The sequence below is a fragment of the Mustela putorius genome, unplaced genomic scaffold (assembly GCF_011764305.1).
Source record: "Mustela putorius furo isolate JIRA1106 unplaced genomic scaffold, ASM1176430v1.1 tig00000198_pilon_pilon_pilon, whole genome shotgun sequence".
NCBI lineage: Eukaryota > Metazoa > Chordata > Mammalia > Carnivora > Mustelidae > Mustela > Mustela putorius.
The window spans coordinates 2,220,922-2,239,713 of NW_025421311.1; the positions used below are offsets into that span (position 1 = coordinate 2,220,922).

Genomic DNA, 18,792 nt, shown 5'->3' on the forward strand with positions numbered 1-18,792 from the left:
ATGTGCTGAAAACAGGTGGAAGTGTGAGGTCACCCACAGCTCCAAGAACAAGCACTCTTCCTGAAATTAATGACCTGTGTTCACTTGAACTGTCAAGAGAGAATTCACATTTCAATCAGAATATTAAATGTCAGAAAACTTCTGTCTTTAAAATTTGGATAAAAAAATTAAAGTTCCATTACTTTCTTCCTGCACCAAGTGATTGTTTTGCTCGTCTTTACTTTGGGTAAGAAATAGGTTTTTTTTTTTTAAAGTTTCAGTAACCTGCTACAGAGATCCCTTTGGGTCAAGTATTTATTCACTCAACTATTTATCAAACCATCTGTGTTTCAGGCAATGTGTCAGGATGTAAGGACACATCAGACATAATCCCCGGCCTCGAGAACCTTTCAGCCTGGTGGGGAAAGCAGGTAAGTAAAGCAATTTAATGTCACTTGCGACACACTACTTTGAAGATATTCCTGTGATGCTATGAAGCCCGTTTGTCTTCACAATACCCCATGAGGTCAGTAGGGTGCCTGCTCTTATTTCATTCTTTAGGTAAAAACACTGAGACATTATGGGATTCACAGAGGCCCAGATACTGTCACATAATTGTCCTGACCCCAGAGCCCCAGTCTCCTGGTGTCTAGTACACCAAGCCTTCCACAGCTTGGTACTTGCTACGCTGATTTCCTAAACCTGAGCGCGTCTGAGAGAAATGGTCTGTCTTTCTTTCAAAAATCCCCTTTATTATTTTCTTTATGAGTATCTCAATGTGAAATTTCATATTTTAAAGAAAGTCCCGATGATGTAAGGCAAAAGCCATGTTGATAATCTCCATGGTGGGTCCATGAGGGCTCACGAAGAAATAACGATTGCAAGACATTTCTGTAACAAAATGTTTTAAATAATCATCTTGAACTAAGCTTTACAGGCTCTTCTCAAAATACAGCAGAGTCATCATGAAGAGCTAAGTTCAGATATTAAGGTATCATTAGAAATCTGTCTTGCGCCAGCTGGGGAAAAACAATGACTTGTTAGGTCATGTTAAGGCTAACTTCTGTGGTGGTGCAGTGGGCGTTGTCTGTATTTTCCACTATTGCATGGTATACTAGTGAAGACAATATAACCGAATTTTCAGAAGTACTCAAGGAAGCCAGAATTTTTTAAAAAGAACTGTTAATCACCCAAAAGAAATTCCAATTGTTAATTAGCAACTAAAGATCACCGTAATGAAATTACCATAAAATTTAAAGAGCATGAAAAGAATTTCAAAAACATATTTTATATATTAATTCGAAGTGTAGTAATGATTTCCTATTAAAAGCTAAAGCTCTCTCAATTTGATTATAATCCCTTCTCATAAGCTACAGCTTTTCAGTCTGTGTAAGAGAGATTTTCAGGAGAGAATATTTCATTGAAAGTGTTTTAGCATCGAAATTTCCAAACCATCAATCTCTTCTTCATTTTCTCACATCATTTGGTTACATTTGTAAATCATCTGAAATGTTAAGCTTAGGTTATTATGATCTAATATGAAATAAATCACCACTACCATATTTTTCCCCAAAATTTCATGAGTTTTTAACTGAAAGAAGGGATGTGTGATAAGGCAAGATCCAAATACCATCTTGCATTAGGTTGATTAGGATTTAAATAAAATATTAGGCCTCTGAGTTTCTTCCCCTATACTGACTAGAAAGGAAGTTAGGAACTACAGAGTCTCGAGGTCAGTGAGGTGGATGCGAAAATGTGGCGAGTTCTGGGATGCTCGGGGGTTCGCCTGTGGCTGCTGGAGGTTTCCTGTGTGGCCCTTACGTACCCTTTCTCTGCTACAGTATAAAATACGCACGTTTCATCATACTTCCTGCGCGCCAGCTGTGATCCTGAGCCCGAACACACACAGAGACACCTACGGGCTAGTAGTCAAGGTGTCAGAGGAGACAATCCCCAGAAACCACCTCTCTTAGGTGCTGTGTGTTCCAGACTGGGGAAGTGAACCTGACCAGTGACTCGTCGCAGAGTCCCGCTGACATTTCAGGGAGGAATTAGAATTAGAACCCAGGATACTCCTAACTCCGAACATTTCCTCCTCTGTTTTGGTCCTCTCCCCGGTCCTCCTCTCTTCCCTCGGGAGCCCGTGCTCTTTATGAGTGTCTGTTTGTGAATAGGACAGACTCCGCAGATACTTACTCTGACGTCTTTCTGGGTCTTCCACGCCTTCATCTTTGGTGCCATGAGTAGATGTGCTTTGACCTGTTACTCTCGATAAGCACCTTGGGAATATGTGTTCATCCAGGCCCATCTTCATCAATCAGGAGAAAACTAACACAAGTTAACACAGTGAAGTTTTCTTCTTTTTCCAGCTCCCACTCATGTGTGCACGCATGCACACACACACACACGCACACACACACTGATTTCACCATACCTACCCCGTCAGCAAACAACCTGCTCCTTGAGGGAATGAGACGATGAAGCCGAGGCAGACACCAGACAGGGCCGTGATTCCGTTACAGGACTGTAGGCAGGCGTCTATGCGAGATGCTCAGAGATCGGGCTAGGTGCACCTGCCTTCCGAGAGCAGCAGAGGTGCCTTCCGCTCGGCGGCTTCTTGAGCTCACACCTCTTTTGACTCTCCCACTGAAGAGCCACGGCTTGTGGCAGCTTCATGTACTTGTGAGGTCCTATCACTGATTGTCTGGTATCCTCACTGAACCTGGATGGAGCAGCTGTGACCCTCCGTAAACCTTACACGCTGCTCTTCACCCGGACGCGGGCCCCTGCGTGGTGGGGGAGACGCTGAACTGTGGATAGCTTTGCACCAGATGCCCTCTCCAATTTCTTCAGACCCTCCTCCAGTGTAATGTCTTACAGGAGATTTTGTTTTTTATTTAACTCTACTCATCTCTAAACTTCATATTCCACTTTTGGCTTACTTTTCAAGAAAACTAAATAGCACTCTTCGGTTCAGCAGTCTTTTTTTAAAAAATAATAATTTAATTCCGATTCTTTCCATTACAAAGCTAATAACACACATTTCATGCTATGAAGTCCTTTTAAAATATCAGCATGCAGAAAATGTTCCTTACCACTTTAATTAATGTGCCTGTCATATTGCGAATATTCTGAAATCCTTTCAAGGGGTGCTAAGTATTAGGTACATAAATAAATAAAAATATTCATTGTTGCATTTCATTAGCACTCGGGCAAGGAATAGAAAAGGAAATTTCCATAAATTGATGTATTGAATTTTTAGGTCATTCATTTTACTGAAGCTTGTAATTTTCCATCTGGAGTGTTCCCTTGATCAAATAATTTACCTATTTCTTAATAAGGCCCTTGTAGAAACATTGAGGGAACTGCAGGAGTTCATACGGGGCAAGTGTCTGTGTGTGTCTGTGCAGGTCTGTGGGTCTGGAATGACCTTCATCCAGTATGAGGATGAGATGTTTTCTTTATGGGTTTATGGTACAGGAGATGGCAGGACTGGTGCTCCACGGGATGGACGTAGCGGTGCCAGGACACCAGAGGGCGCTCTGCAGAGTCGCTGCTTCTGCCCATACCTGGGGGCATGGAAGGGACCTGGAGGCTGGAGTCCTGCTCCAGAGCTGCAGGGCTGGGTGAGGAAGCCTTAGGTCGGGTGTGGGACGGGCTAGGGAGGTGACCTGCTCTGAGATTCTGACCCACATCCAAGAGGGGACTGTGTACATGGGTACTTACCCCGCCGTTGTTTCTGCTCATTAAACACTGGAAGCAGCTTAAACGTTCAACAAGGTGAGGGAGAATGACAGGGAGAAAAGCTTGTAGGTTAGTGCAACTGTGTCTAGTGGATCAACGTAGCGATACACAGTTGAAAAAATTCACCTCGCTCGAGAATGCGCAGAGAGCAGCTCCCTTCATGTGATGTCACAACCCACGGGCCACCCTGTGCAGAGAGTTCTGTAATTTTTAATTTATGGTAGTTTGGGGACTTTTTAATAGCCCTAATAAATGTTAACTTTAAAAAATATTTAGTATGGATTTGAAAGTTATAATTAATCACTGGATGCAAAGTTGGATATCTGTTCGTAAGATCTATTTTACTGATTTTGTGCTTCAGGACTTCTGTGTGTTTTTACTGTTTTGTCCCTGTGATGTGTCCCAGACCGAGTGGCATGTTAAGTACCATTATTTGTACTATTCCTGATACTTTTTCGTGCATCTCTTGCAGTTTCTGCTCTTAAAAAGTTGTGTTTTGGATCATAGACAATGATAATTGTTATGTCTCTATGCAAATTGTCGTTTTTAGTATTATAAAAGACTATATTTTTCTGGTTTAAATGTCTTTAGTTTAGGCTTTAAGTTGTTAGATAACAAAATCGTAACACTTATTTTTTTCTGAAGAAAAACTCTGTAAATAGACTGTAATTTACTTACTATAAAATACGTCCATTTAAAATCTATATTTTGATGTGTTTTGATAAATTTATGCATTTGAGAAGCACCAACCCAAGCAAGATACAGAATAGTTATATCATTTTGCCCCCAAATTCCCTGTTCTCTTGTGTTGTTGTCAGCCCAGCTGACCACCGATCTTCTTCTGGTCAGTACAAATTCGTTTTGCCATTTTTAGAATTTCATATAAATGCAAAAATATGCTTTATAGTTATTTGCCTTATTTTAGTGGAAATGATATTTTTGAAATTCATTAATATTCTATCAGGTGTCAGTAGGATCCACGTCCCTTTATTTACTTAGTAGCATTTGTATTTCATTGTAAGGAAATACTCCAATTTGCTTGTCTGTTTATCTGTTGATGGACATCTGAGTTATTTCCAGGCTGTAATTATGGATAAAAGTGCTTTGTATATTCATATATATATATATATATATATACATACACACATATACACACACACATATATATACTCTTAATTTTTAACCAAAAGTAATAAAAATAAAAATAAAAAATAAATTATAAATAAATAAATAAAAATGCCTGAAAAGACATACATATATGTATACATTATATGTATATTATTATATTATATATGTATTATATTATATGTATACATACATTATATATATATATATGTATGTCTTTTCATGCATTTTTATTACTCTTGGTTAAAAATAAAGAGTAAATTCCCAAGTAATACAGCAAGTATATATTTTTCTTTATAAGAAAAGGCCAAGATTGTTTCCAAGGTGGTTGAAACATTGTACATTTTTTCCACCGTTAAAAAAAAAAAGTCACCGTGACTTCATGCCCATATCAACACCTGTTTTTTGTCAGACTTTTTCCATTGCCGCCATTCTAACAGGTGTGTGGTAGTATCACACCGTACATTTAATTTTCATTTTCCTGGGGACCAGGGATGTTGAGCAGCTCTTTGTGTATTTACTGACCATTAACATAGCTTCTTTAATGAAATACTTGTTGAAATCTTTGTTCATGTTGTATTGGGTCGCTCATCTTCCTATGACTAATTTACTCATATTCTGGATTAAATCTTTTGACCCATAAATGTGTGTGTGTGTGTGTGTGTGTGTGTGTAGAGAGTGAACTTAGAAGTTTATAAATACATGAGAGAGAGAATATTTTCTCGCTCTCTGTGAATTACCTTTTTACTTTTATCATAGTATCTTAAAAAGAGCGAATGTTTTAGATTTTGATGGTAACATTCAGTGTGGCACCCTCTGCTTCTGGGTATAAACTCTACTTTGTGGTTCTTATAAAAGCACAGACTTGCCACACTTTCCCTTATTAAAGGCAAGTTCTACATAGTCTGAGCTTACTCTCTTGCTTTTGGCCTTTTATATCCATTGTTACATGTAATTTATTACCACAATAAAGTCTATCCACGTATACTGTAGGTATGAACTATGGGTGATCTGACTATTGCTTTTATTGTGTATCACACACTGACACACACACACACACACACACACACAGAGTTAAGGAATTAAAATTTAGGTTGCCTCCATTATTATACCTCTTTTCAAAATTTGAATTATAACTAAAAATTTACCATCACATTGAAATTCACAGGGAAATTATCTCGCGCGGTATTACCACAATTTCTGTAAGGTAGGCAGAGATTTCATTTTAGCTTCGCTTTCCAGATGAAAAAATAGGGGCTCAGCACTTTCATTTCATTTACCCACGATCATCAAGAAGAGAGGGAGAGCTGGGGATTAATCGTATGTTCTTCCCCTTCCGCTGGGTTGACTCCTGATAGCTGTGTTCCCCTCGGACGATTCCAAGTGATGTTAATTGAACTAGAAGAAGTAATAAAATTGTAAACAGAGCAAGGGTTGTCTGTACTGGAGGCCTGCTGAGGATTACCAGGTAGAAAGATAGAATGAAAAACAAGAGAACCGAGTGTGCATGTGAGCGTGTGTGTGTGTGTGTGTGTGTGTGTGATGGGCAGGAAGGAGAGAAGAATTACTGTGTGGGGATTAAGAGGCTGAGAGGGTTTTGATTGGTCAATTAGATTTCACAGTCATGACAGTGTTTTCTAGTTCGTAAACTTTATGCTTACTTTTAATTATAAGCCAGAAAAGCATCCTGGCTTTGGTACTGTGGCACAGATGACCAGTGCAGAGAGTCAACAAAGATTCCTTGTTCATGTTAAAGAATCGTTATCCCAAGTGAGGCTTTGCTAAGAGGCTTATAGGACTTTTCTTCTCTGAAAGTCATTTAAGAAAAAAGAGGAAATTTAGAAGGTGTTTTTAGGGTACAGACACATTTGTTCTTCCAGATAGAATCATGCAGATTGTAAGGATTAATGAGGGAAAATAAGGGAAGAGTCATTGCAAAAGCATTTCTTCTCTCCGTGCACATCTGTTGGTATATAGTGGCCCTTACGTAGGAATGTTTATATTCATGAGTACTTAACTTTTGACACTGATTTATAGTTACTGAGTCTAATGAAACGGATTATACCTTGTTTGACTATGATTTAGAGAGAAAGCACGGCAGATCTGTGACTTCACTTAAATGATACTTTTGATCAGCTAGGTATGCTTGAGGTCTCTAGTTAGCAGTTTTCAAACTTGTCTGTGTGTTGTTAAGCCCTCAGGAGCAATGAAAAACAGCATAAAATCTATTCCCACCCCCCTCTCACAATTTGTTTATGCTTAGTGTTGCTCCTCAGTTTTCATAGTGGTTCATTTAGGAAAGCAAGATTTCTTAAATCAAAGATTTTGTGATGGAATAAAGATTAGACCTATTTTACTTAGTCCAAAAACAGGAGGGAGATAAGTTCTGCATATAGGTGGAGAAAATGTATATAGAAAAATGAAGGTATATTATGAGAGAAAAAAACATTTTCAGGATGTAAGGGGATATTACAGATAGCAATAAGATACGAATCCAAAGGTGATTATAATTACACATTCTTTTCTGATTATTCAGACTTTCTTCTTAAGGGAGATCACCTCATGAAATTAAATGCATGCATCTATTAACTTTTTTTTTTTAAGGATTTTATTTATTTATTTGACAGACAGAGATCACAAGTAGGCAGAGCAGCAGGCAGAGAGAGAGGGGGAAGGGGGCTCTCCGCTGAAGAGGAGCCTGACACAGGGCTCAATCCCAGGACTCCAGGATCATGACCTGAGCAGAAGGCAGACGCTTAACTAACTGAGCCACCCCAGGCGTTCCTATACAAGACTTTCTTAAAGGTTTTCCTTTTACCACCAAGTTATAGAATCAGAGAAACCACGTGTCTGATTACTTAGACCTTTAAGCTGTAATGATTTCACACGTTCCTTTTTATGGCATCATTATATGGTAAAAGGGATGGAAAGCCCACATTCGTTCCTGGAGAATGGGCAAATACCACAAAGGAATTAATCCCGATTTGTCACATGACTCTGAAAACCGCAAGACGAGATCACACATAACCTTTTGGAAACGAGTAAGTCTAACATTACAAGGTCTTTGCTGTTTGTGACCCGTTGCCTGCCCTGGAAGTTTCCAAGTATGGTTCTTGTTCATTGTAGCTACTGAATAGGGCAAGAGCCTTGCTCCAGGTTGTCTTTGTTTAATGAAGATTGCCGTAAAATCAGCCTCTATCACATCGCCGCTTTCAGAAAATGTTCTACTATTGTGTTTCTGATTTTGAACCTCTTCTAGAAGAAAATGTGGTCTTTCATGATGTATATATATAACGCCTTCTCTTACACCAAAAATATGGGCTCTCCAGCCAGCCACGTGCTGGGATGTCCAGATGGGTGCGCTCAGCAGCTGTTGTCGTGAAGCCTCCTGCTGCCCCGGCGCTGGTCCTGTATTCCCAGGCACGGCTCCTGGCTCAGGTTCGAGAATGGGGAGGGATCAGTGAGCCACTGCATTTTGATTGACTGTTTTCTCTCAACAGCATTTCAATTTAGAGAATCATGGGAAGAAACTACAAACACAAAATACTCATATTTACGTCTTGTTTATTCACATTATTTATCTAAGCTGGTCCTGTGAAGTAGCTGATTATGTTTTGTACCGAGCAGATGTAACTTCAGAGAAAATAATAATTTTTATCTTCCAGAATTTTATAGTCAGGATTGAGACGGCATGGTGGCAATAGCTGAGATCAGTTTAGCCCTTGCCAGAATCAAATGGACATTAGAGCGATAGCAGCTGTTTTGCTGATAAAGGTTTTAGTAGAGGAGTGAAAAATAAATTCTAGCTTAGGCTCATCAGAATAGATCAAATGATCAGAGCCCACAGTGTGCGTTCCCCTCACCTGAGTCCCCGTGGATTTTCTTTGTGAGGAAGCCGGTGGGCAGGAAGGAGGGGCCCAGACCTGAAACGAGCCGTGCCAAGGCCGGCAGGCTGGCCCGCACGGCTTCCTTTCTGGTCTCTGTTTGAGTTGGCCTGGCCAAATATAGTCTTCTTAGGCTTTCTCTGCAGAGAATTAAAGAAAGGTGACCTCGTTTAAAGAGTGCTGGCTAGAAAGTGAATTTTCCGTTTATATCAACCTATTTGCAAACTACATAAACCCTAGATAGAAAGAACTTTGCAAGGAGGGGAGAGCTCAGTCTGAACATGGCATTCTAGTGTTTGAACACTTTTAAACTCTTTGACCACAAAAGTTTGGAAAATTTAAAAAAAAAAGGAAGCAATATTTTTTCTTAAGATTGGTTCAGAGAAATCCTAAAATGGTCATTTCTGTCAAGAAGTAGGCTTAGCAGAAAGTTTTATTTTTAACTTTTAAAAAATCCCCTTCATTTGTTTTAAGCAAAAAAGCTGGGATACACTCATGTGGTATCTTTATTCACAAAACTTTTATTTTATTTTATTTCTTTAAAGATTTTATTTACTTATTTGAGAGAGAGCATGAGAGGGGATAAGGTCAGAGGGAGAAGCAGACTCCCCATGGAGCTGGGAGCCCAATGCGGGACTCGATCCTGGGACGCGATCTTGGGACTCTGGGATCATGACCTGAGCCGAAGGTAGTCACTTAACCAACTGAGCCACCCAGGCTCCCTATTCACAGAACTTTTAAATCTACAAATAGTATTAGAAATACTGTACTCTGGAAACACCACAATAGAACATTTTTCCCCCTGAATTCAGTTTTGTAAACTAGAACAGTTCGCTCATGTGTGAACCAGGAAGAACGGTACCTACATCCCAGGCTGTCCTGAGTCTTCAGGGAGCCGGCTCCGGTACCATACCCAGAGTGCCCCCTACGGGACGGGACGAGGCCGAATTGGCCATTAGCGTTTCTATTTTAAAGAGTCATCTGAAAGCCTAACTTGAATGGGTGTGAATAGGATAGAGAAAGGAATATCTTGATTTCGCAGTAGGGCTGCTGCGCTGAGAGGGCTAATCGCCGTACAGTAGTCCTGGTCCCCAAGCCACTAGCCACGGGGGAACTGCAGACAGAGCCCTGGACCCACACTAGAATCAGTCCGTACTCCCTTTCTCCATTTGGCCTGCGCCCACTTTTGTCTTTTGCTGTCAGCAGTTTTGCTCAGAAAGGAAGAAAGAAAATTATTAAAGTCAAATTAGTATTCTATTGATTACACTTCAAGTGAGGATGTCCTTTGTGGTGAAATAAGCATTTTTATAATTAGAAAGCAAAATAAAAATGGATTTGGGGATAAGTGAAAAACAATTTTAAATGATGGGACCAAAAAGCCCATCATCGCCCTTTGGGAGCAGCCTGAAAGCAGACACTCACTCAAGAATGATATCAGGGGCGCCTGGGTGGCTCAGTGGGTTAAGCCTCCGCCCTCGGCTCAGGTCATGATCTCAGGGTCCTAGGATCGAGCCCCACATCAGGCTCTCTGCTCTGCAGCGAGCCTGCTTTCCCCTCTCTGTCTGCCTGTTTCTTTGCCTACTTGTGATCTGTCTGTCAAATAAATAAATAAAAGATCTTAAAAAAAAAATAAGAATGATATTAGGGCGCCTGGGGGGTTCTGTCGGTTAAGCGTCTGCCTTCGGCGCAGGTCATGATTCTAGGGTCCTGAGATCGAGTCCCGCATCAGGCTCCTTGTTCCAAGGGGAGTCTGCTTCGCCCTCTGCCCCTCCCCTCTCTCATGCTCTCTCTCAAATAAATTAATGAAATCCTTAAAAAATATTGATATTCAGAAAGTATGATTGCGGACCAGCGAATTCTACTAAGGATAGGTGATGACAGTGCCACTACTGACTACCGGAGTGGGGTGTGTGCCTGTGTACTTGTAGATAAAATACATCTTGATGTGAAAAATACCACATTTTTTCAGATCCTTAAATTGAAGAACAAAATATGGTAAACATTTTTGTATTCTTCTGGTTTGCAGAGGGTCTTTGGAGAATTTTTGATGTGTAAGAGGAAATAAAGGAGTTGGGGTGAAATTTAGGGCATGTGGATTGTCCCGGATGATGAAGGACATGTGGTCCCAGGAGCACGTTACGGATACCCCGAGTCACGGACACAGTATTGTGGAAGCTCTGGAGATCAGCCCGGCCCTAAGAAAATGTTGTTATTCCTGATTATATTTCAGCTGTGGGTTTGGGTCAGATTGAGCTTCCCTGCTTTTCTCAGTTTGAAACTACAAGCGATTCGGTGTTCAGGAGTTCTCTGTGGAATATTATTATTATTATCTTACATAGTAATAGTACTTCTACCAAGGGTGCCTTTCTTTGTATGACCTCTGGGAGGGGCTTACACGATACAGCTCATTAGAGAGAAGCTTGTTTCTTTCTTGACCTACTTAGAATATTCTCCGGTAGAATTTGATTAAAATTCCATCCTGCGCCTGACACCATGGTTAAATTCATCCCGGTGCCACCTGATGTCCTTGGAGTACCCGTTGCTTTAAAGGCGCTTATACACAGACTGTGTTAGGAAATTACCGAACTGAAAACAACATCCTGTTAATTGGATTAAGAAAACTTTGTAAAAAGCCACATAACTGTGGGTTACTAATGTATGACAGAATGTCTTGTAGGGCTTAGATATTTGCCATGATTCTTCAGTAACCCCTACTAATGATTGCTGGTTTACACAGGGCTAGTTGTTGCAAGTAACAGAAACCCTTCCTGGTTTGCACAAAAAATAAGGCAGGTGTTGAGTAGATCACGGTATTTATGTGAATGCTACAGAACCAGGTTTAGGGGAGTTCCTAAGGGAGGACAGGCATAGGCAAGCTCCAATCGGAGAAGTACTCTGTTTAGGATGACACCAACCAGGTTATTGGAGCCTGTAATCTAAATCCGCTTATATACTTAGGTCTGAAACCTTATACTCTCTCCTCCTATTTTGATGGACGGGCTATTGGTTTTTGTGCTTGTGGCAAGCCCTTTCAAATGAGTGTTGAGTCCCAGAGTCTTGCTTACTCAAGGATTTTGATCCTGACATTATTTTCTATCTTTTTTGCATGATTATCATTTTTCCTAAATTGGAAAATGATAATCAACCAACCTTCCTCCCTTCCTTCCTTCCTTCCAGATGTTGCTCCAGTGCCATCTTACCATATGACCTTTCCCTGGTCAATCTGTCCAAAGCGTACCACGTGCCTCAGTCTGGCATTCTTTGTCCTCTGTTATTGTCAGGGACCCTCTCCTGCCACATAAAAAAGGCACTCCATGAGCTCACTGGCTTTGAGTCTCTTTCTTCACTGCTGTATTTTCCTTAGCAGCCAGCAGCTAGTACAGTAGATAGAGAAATGTTTCTTAAATGAATAATACTGGGCAGTCAAATCGATACGTGTCACCTTTGTCTAATGTAGTGTTAAAAATTCTTCCCTTATGAATTGTTTTCAACTAAACAGTTACGGTGAGTAGCAGGGAAGTCAGAACTGTATTCATGTAATAAAGTAGGACAGTTCTGAACTGGAGTGTCCCATTCGGGCGCTGGGACACGTTTAGGCTACGCACTGTCAGGAATAAAGGTACATTGTGGATCCCATTTAAAAGCTAGTCATCTGGGGGCGCCTGGGTGGCTCAGTGGGTTAAAGCCTCTGCCTTCAGCTCAGGTCTTGATCCCAGGGTCCTGGGATCAAGCCCTGCATTGGGCTCTCTGCTCAGTGGGGAGCCTGCTTCTCCCTCTCTCTGCCTGTCTCTTTGCCTCTTTGTGATCTCTGTCTGCCAAATAAATAAATAAAATCTTTAAAAAACAAACAAACAAACAAACAAAAAACTAGTCAGCTGCTTTAATCTTACACTGTGAGCTTTTATCGGACCAGGACTGCACCTGCGTTCCTCCTGTAGAAGCAGGGGTCTCCAGGATCAGCCCCCAGAATAAATATGCTCTTCGGGCTTTTCGGTTGCGCTTTTAGCAAGCCCGGAAGCAGCAGAGGATCTACAGTGAGACAACTTGACTTAGGAGGATGGGCACAGGCTACATGCTGAGGTGATTCTAAGGCAATTAAGACACAAAACAAAACCCATTTCTTGACCTTATAAAACTTGTTCTTAAATGACTGTACAGGAGGGAGAGGCAGATGATATGTATGTATGTACCTCTAGGGTGGATTATGATGGGAACAAGCCTTCAGGAGAGGGCCAGGTCAGCTCCGAGCGTGCGATGAGAGAAGGCTTCGTTAGGGAGTGTCTTTTCTATCTATTTCCAAAAGAACATGTGATTTCGTAGGGGAAGATAGAGATACGGAAATCGAGGAGGAGAAAAGGGAACTAAATTTCTAGGTATGTGTTTCAGGAGCATTAAAGATAAGAGAATTTGTGGCAAAGACCATTGTATGGTGCAGGACACCATTATCAGTAATCCCCAGTTTACTTAATTTTTATTACAAATGTATATGCTTATATATGTTTATAATAGTGTTCTCAGATTCACATGACCATGTACCATTCTCAGCTTTTCAGGAAACATAATAGAGATTTCTATTAATTTTGTGTTAGCATTGAATTCATATCAATGATCAATCAATCAGTAATTAACTACTAATCAGTAAATAATTAACATTAGTAAAATAACTAATTGTTAATATTGCCTTGATAGTAAAACAAAATGCGATTCACCTAAGGATATTGTGTTGCTGTTAGAGAAGAAAGTACATCAAACTTACTGACTGACTGATTTTTTTAAGTGTGCGCCATGCTAGAGCCCAAGACGGGCCTTGAACTCACCACCCTGAGATCCAGACCTGAGCAGAGATCAAGAGTCCAATGTTTAACTGACTGAGCTGCTCAGGCACCCCCACCCAGCTTAATTTTTAATAATGTATGCTAAGTAAAGTTTTTTTTTTAATTATTTAATTATTGTTATTTTGACATGTAGAAAGTTGGGTTTTTGTTTTCAACTTTATGTATTTATTCAGTAGTAACTTACTAAGTGCCTGTCAGTGGAGGACCAAATGTCCTTTATAATAACTGTAATGCTTGAAAATTGATCCCCCCAAATTCTTCTTGAATAGGGACGCCTGGTTGGCTCAGTGGGTTAAACCTCTGCCTTCAGCTTAGGTCATAATCCCAGTGTCCTGGGATCGAGCCCCGCTTTGGGCTCTCTGCTCAGCAGGGAGCCTACTTCCCCCTCTCTCTCTCTGCTCTACTTTCTCTGCCTACTTGTGATCTCTTTCTCTGTCAAATAAATAAATAAAATCTTAAAAAAATTCTTCTTGAATAAATGAAGAAATTAATTGATAAGCATGACCATTGAGAAGTTAATAAAGAAATATCAAATAACAATTTCATGGCATATTTTACCCATTATACTGGAGAAAAAAGTCAATGGGTCTTATCACAGATAATCTATGGGAATATAAAGTCCTGCAGGAATTCTGGAATGGAATTTCTAAGTATTCAAGCTTGAGATGTATATAACCTTTGACACATTATATGAAATCTTGAGATAATAGATTTTTGGTATAAAATATGGGATATTATATATAATTAATAATATATGTATGTAACTATATATAAATATAATTATAATGTATAAAATAAAATAATTATATTTCTTTAATATAGGTACAATATATAATAAACATAATAATTATTATTACATAATTATTATTCTGGAATAAGAATTTACATTTTTAAAATATTTTTTCAAAAAAATAATTCAAAATAAATTATTAGCATCGTAAGTTGACTTCACATGTCTCTCCCTTTATTTTTTATTTGTTTCCCACCTGCTTCAATTAATAATGCTTCTTTAAAGAAACAAATGGATTCAAAATAAGTTAAATTAAACCTTCAGAGATCAATTTATATATATTTTTTCCACATATGTTCATGAAGTAAATGGGAAGTAATCATCAGAATACATTGTTGGTCTTTCACAAAATTAAAACTAAAATTCTGGCGCTAATTAAAAGCTCGTGTTCAAAACTCTTGGTGCATTTTTTTCCTCCTGACTCCTTTTCTCCTCAATCTACTGCTTTTCCTTGCCAACTGAGTTCTTGATTAGGTGCCATCTCTTTGTAATAGACCGGTTTTGTTTGTAGGATTTGTTAACCCTTGTGACTCAGCCAGGCTGAGTACTGATAGGTAATGAATAGGCTTTAACTTAGCAAAGCTAATAGACAGGAGTCCTAATTATGATTGCAGTCTTTGTTAGAACAAGTGACAAGACAACAAGCTATTCTTGTTTGCTTACTTCTTACTTAACGACCTTAACAATCTTAGGATTCCAGAGAGTGGAAGACCAACCCCTCTGTTGCCTCTTGCTCTCTTGTTACTTATTGTGACTGAAGCTTGTGAATTTGGGGTTCTGCCAAGATAATAGGGAGCCAAAGAGAGCTTTGAGGTATAGCTGTGTTTTCCCTTATCGGCGTGATCTCTCTTGGTAAGAATGGAAACAGTTATATTTTTTATTCTTCAGTGAAGTTTTGAATTTCTGTGCTTTTTGACCCTAGTCATTTTCTCTTCAAATTTCTTCTTTTTCCTGTTAAAATACTATTCATACCAATGATGGTAACATTATTGAATTATATGTCTTTCTGTAATACATGATAGTATTTTCAAATCCCATAGCTAACTTTGGAAATAGTTGTGGTGGAAGATAAAACAATGAAGTTTTCATTGTAAATCAAGAAGTATAAAAAGTTAATTTTATGGAACACTAGTGACTTATCTAAAGTATGGAAATAGCCCAAGATGCCTTTCAGAAAGTTCTCCAAGGCTATATAAAGCCATTGTTCCAGTTGGGCTGGGGTTTCATATCATCTTCAAGCTTTTCCCAACTGTATTGTCCCTGTCTTAGTATTGTTACATTTCTTTATCTCCCCATGCTGGTAGACAGTTAATACCACTCATGAGGAAGGAACCGTGGCAGGTGAGGACATAGTGATGGGGACCTTATTCATTTGGATGGCAACGAGCGGTAGTTGGACAATTAGAACATGTACTACATTTCTGAGTTACCTAGCTGACTGTTCATCTTACTGGAGAAATAGGAGCAATAGAAAATTCGGAGGAAAGAGACTCCAATGGAGAGGCAAAAAAGCGAATGAATTTAATCTGATATTTATGATGCGGAGGGCTAGATTAATAAACTAAAATGAACACTTCTATAGGAATAAATGCAATTCCTTTATATTTAGTATACACATTCACAAAAAAACCCACCCAAACACTTACCTGATGCTTGATTTAAATGGTACATCGTGTATTTTTATTTTTTTAATTTTTAATTTTTTATTTTTTTATAAACATATAATATATTTTTATCCCCAGGGGTACAGGTGTGTGAATCGCCAGATTTACACACTTCACAGCACTCACCAAAGCACATACCCTCCCCAATGTCCATAATCCCACCCCCTTCTCCCAAACCCCCTCCCCCCAGCAACCCTCAGTTTGTTTTGTGAGATTAAGAGTCCCTTATGGTTTGTCTCCCTCCCAATCCCATTTTTTTAAATGAATGTTTTGTGTGCATTGGTGGAAAATGATGGAAAGACCTAATTTAATCTAGGGCTAGACTGGTGCGTTGGAAAGCTGCCCACAGGTCGCGGGCATGGTAGCATCAGGAAGGTCTGTAGGAGGGACCGAGGTGGTGAGGGGAGGGCGTAGGCGACATTTATGGTGGGAAGGTATTTCCCCGTCCCTAGATTATCACAGTAACGAGAGAGGAAGATCCTGTCATTTCTGTCATGAGTGGAGACACTGAGAGTCAGAGAAGCTCTGTCAGTGTCCGAGGTCACCCTCGCTGGACGCTGCCCACGCCACACCCTTGATGCGAGGGTCTGTCCCTATCGCTGTGATTGGGTTCGCCCCCTGCAAACACCTGCCTGTATGTTTTTACAAACATCTAACTCTCACCACGGGTGTCATTTAGAAGTGCCCGGGGCACCTTTCGCCCAGTGGCTCTCTTGACACGCCCCCGCGCCCTCCCTTTGTGCGGCATAACCTGAGACGCGCTCTGCACCCGCATTAGAGCCTCCTTGGGGACGGGCCTCCCTGCTGCGCAAGCTGGCTCCGTGCTTCGCGCAACTGTCCCGTGTCCCCTGTGCCTCTGGCGTGCGTCTTCTCCCGCGTCTCACCAGAGCTCCCAGGACCTCCCGGAGAAGCTGCGGGCACGAGCCGGCTTCCCTGTCCACTTCTAGCCAGACGGTCCTGCCCGGACAGGCCCAACGCTCCGATGCCCGCGCCCGTCTCTGAAACCAGCGGCTTTCTCACTGTCCTGTTGTTTTCCTCCAGATGCGTGGCTCCTCAACCTCCTTTATTCTCTCGTGACATTGTATGATTCTGTGACTGACACCATCGTATTTGTGACCTGAAACTTCTCTGACCAGGTAAGTAAGAGGTTCACTGTGTGTTCTGACTCGTCTGAGAATAATCCTGTGGTTGGGGCTATTAACGTGGCCAGCCTGCTCTCCAGCACGCAGTGTGAGCAGGGTTGGAAACACAGAGCTTCGGGAAGCTTGGCAGAGCTATTTCTTGTTTTATTCAGCCTCCCATAGTTAATATTCAGAGGAAATTGTTTATTCATAAATTGTCTTTATTACCCATCACTGCTGGGATATCATTTAGACACCATTAGTGTGTTTGTGCGATTATTTTCATTTTTGTCTCAAAGGCATTTATGATTTCATGTGCTTGAAAACCCAGGAATTTTCTCCTCTTTTTTTTTTTTTTTAATCTGTATATATTATCTAATATAACTAAGCTTTCTGGACTAGGTTTCAAGTGGATCTCTTGAGCTTTTTTTTTTTTTTTAAATAAGTGCAGTGAAATTTGTCTTGATGGAAGAACACAGAAAGCTATGGAGACTCACCCCATGTGTGGGCACGGCGGGTTGTATTCTAGGTTATGTCGAGTAAAGAGCAGCCAGAGCTAAATGATTTGTCAGTGGAGTGTTAACAAGACATTTTCTGTTGGAAACTCCGAGACCATAGGAACAAGACCACGAGCACATCCCGGTTTAGCGGCTTTGCCCAGCGTGGGGAAGAAGGTGCTGCTGTCATTTCATGATCGTGTTGTCTTAGAGCACTTTATGAACCCTCCGTGGAGCAGATCCGTGTCTCTTCTGTAAGTCCTTGAAAACCATCCGCGTTCAAGGAGGGACACAGCATCTTCAGGCAGGTACCTGTGCATTCGGGGACATTTGTCTTTCCTGGAATGTGACCGTGTTACCGACTTATTTATCACTAATTGTGTCCTGTTTTGAACCCCGGGAATCATGCAGGGAAAAAAAGAAAGCATAATCCTCAAAATTGGTGTCTTTCCATTATGAAGGCGGGTTTTTACCTGCACGTCTGCTGCCCGCCCTCCCGGTGAAATGCCGCCATCAGGACAGGCGAGGCTAATGTGCGGCAAGCCGCTCGCGCAGGGGAGGGTGACATCTTGTCTTTCCTTCTCATGAGGACCGCAGGGCTTACTGCCTCTGGGAGGGAGCAAGGAAACATGAAAACGGCCCATGAAGCAGAGCCAACATGTGTGGTTTACCTGCTTCAAGGAGTAGAAACAGAATATTGACTGGGTGATGCCACAGAGATGATGATACACACTGATGATGTTCTGTGGCTGGGCGGTCCGTCACATGGGAGCCCTTTTTCATTTACACACAAATCACTGTGGGGTAATTTCTCCTGCTTCAGTTGCACTTTCCAGGATAATACGTTGGCGTGACCCTGTGAAGCTGCTTTCTCAGAAGAACACAAATCAGAATCGCTCGCCCTGTCTGTGTTTTTGTAGATACCGTATGGCATTAGACCGTGACAAAAACTAGGTACCTATGAAATGGAATGTTCGAGTCAAGTGACTAGACTAGACTTGCTCGCGTGGTTTGAGGTCCGTCTGTAGGAAAGCAGATCATTGGGGTTCACTGATTGGAGCTTTACTCCAAAATACGCTGGTTTTACTCCCTCTCGCTTCTCAGTCATAGGTGAGGTCTGGCCTTTTATCACCGAACACCTTTAAGGAAATCG

General features: G+C 40.8%; 1 long non-coding RNA gene across 1 annotated transcript; it reads left to right on the forward strand.

Annotated features, from left to right (window-relative positions):
• Nucleotides 1-332: 332 nt before the first annotated feature.
• LOC106007035 lies at nucleotides 333-18,053 on the forward strand. Its single transcript, XR_001181516.2, has 3 exons — nucleotides 333-410; nucleotides 17,063-17,157; nucleotides 17,754-18,053. It is a non-coding gene; the product is annotated as an uncharacterized LOC106007035 (long non-coding RNA).
• The last annotated feature ends 739 nt before the right edge of the window (nucleotides 18,054-18,792 follow it).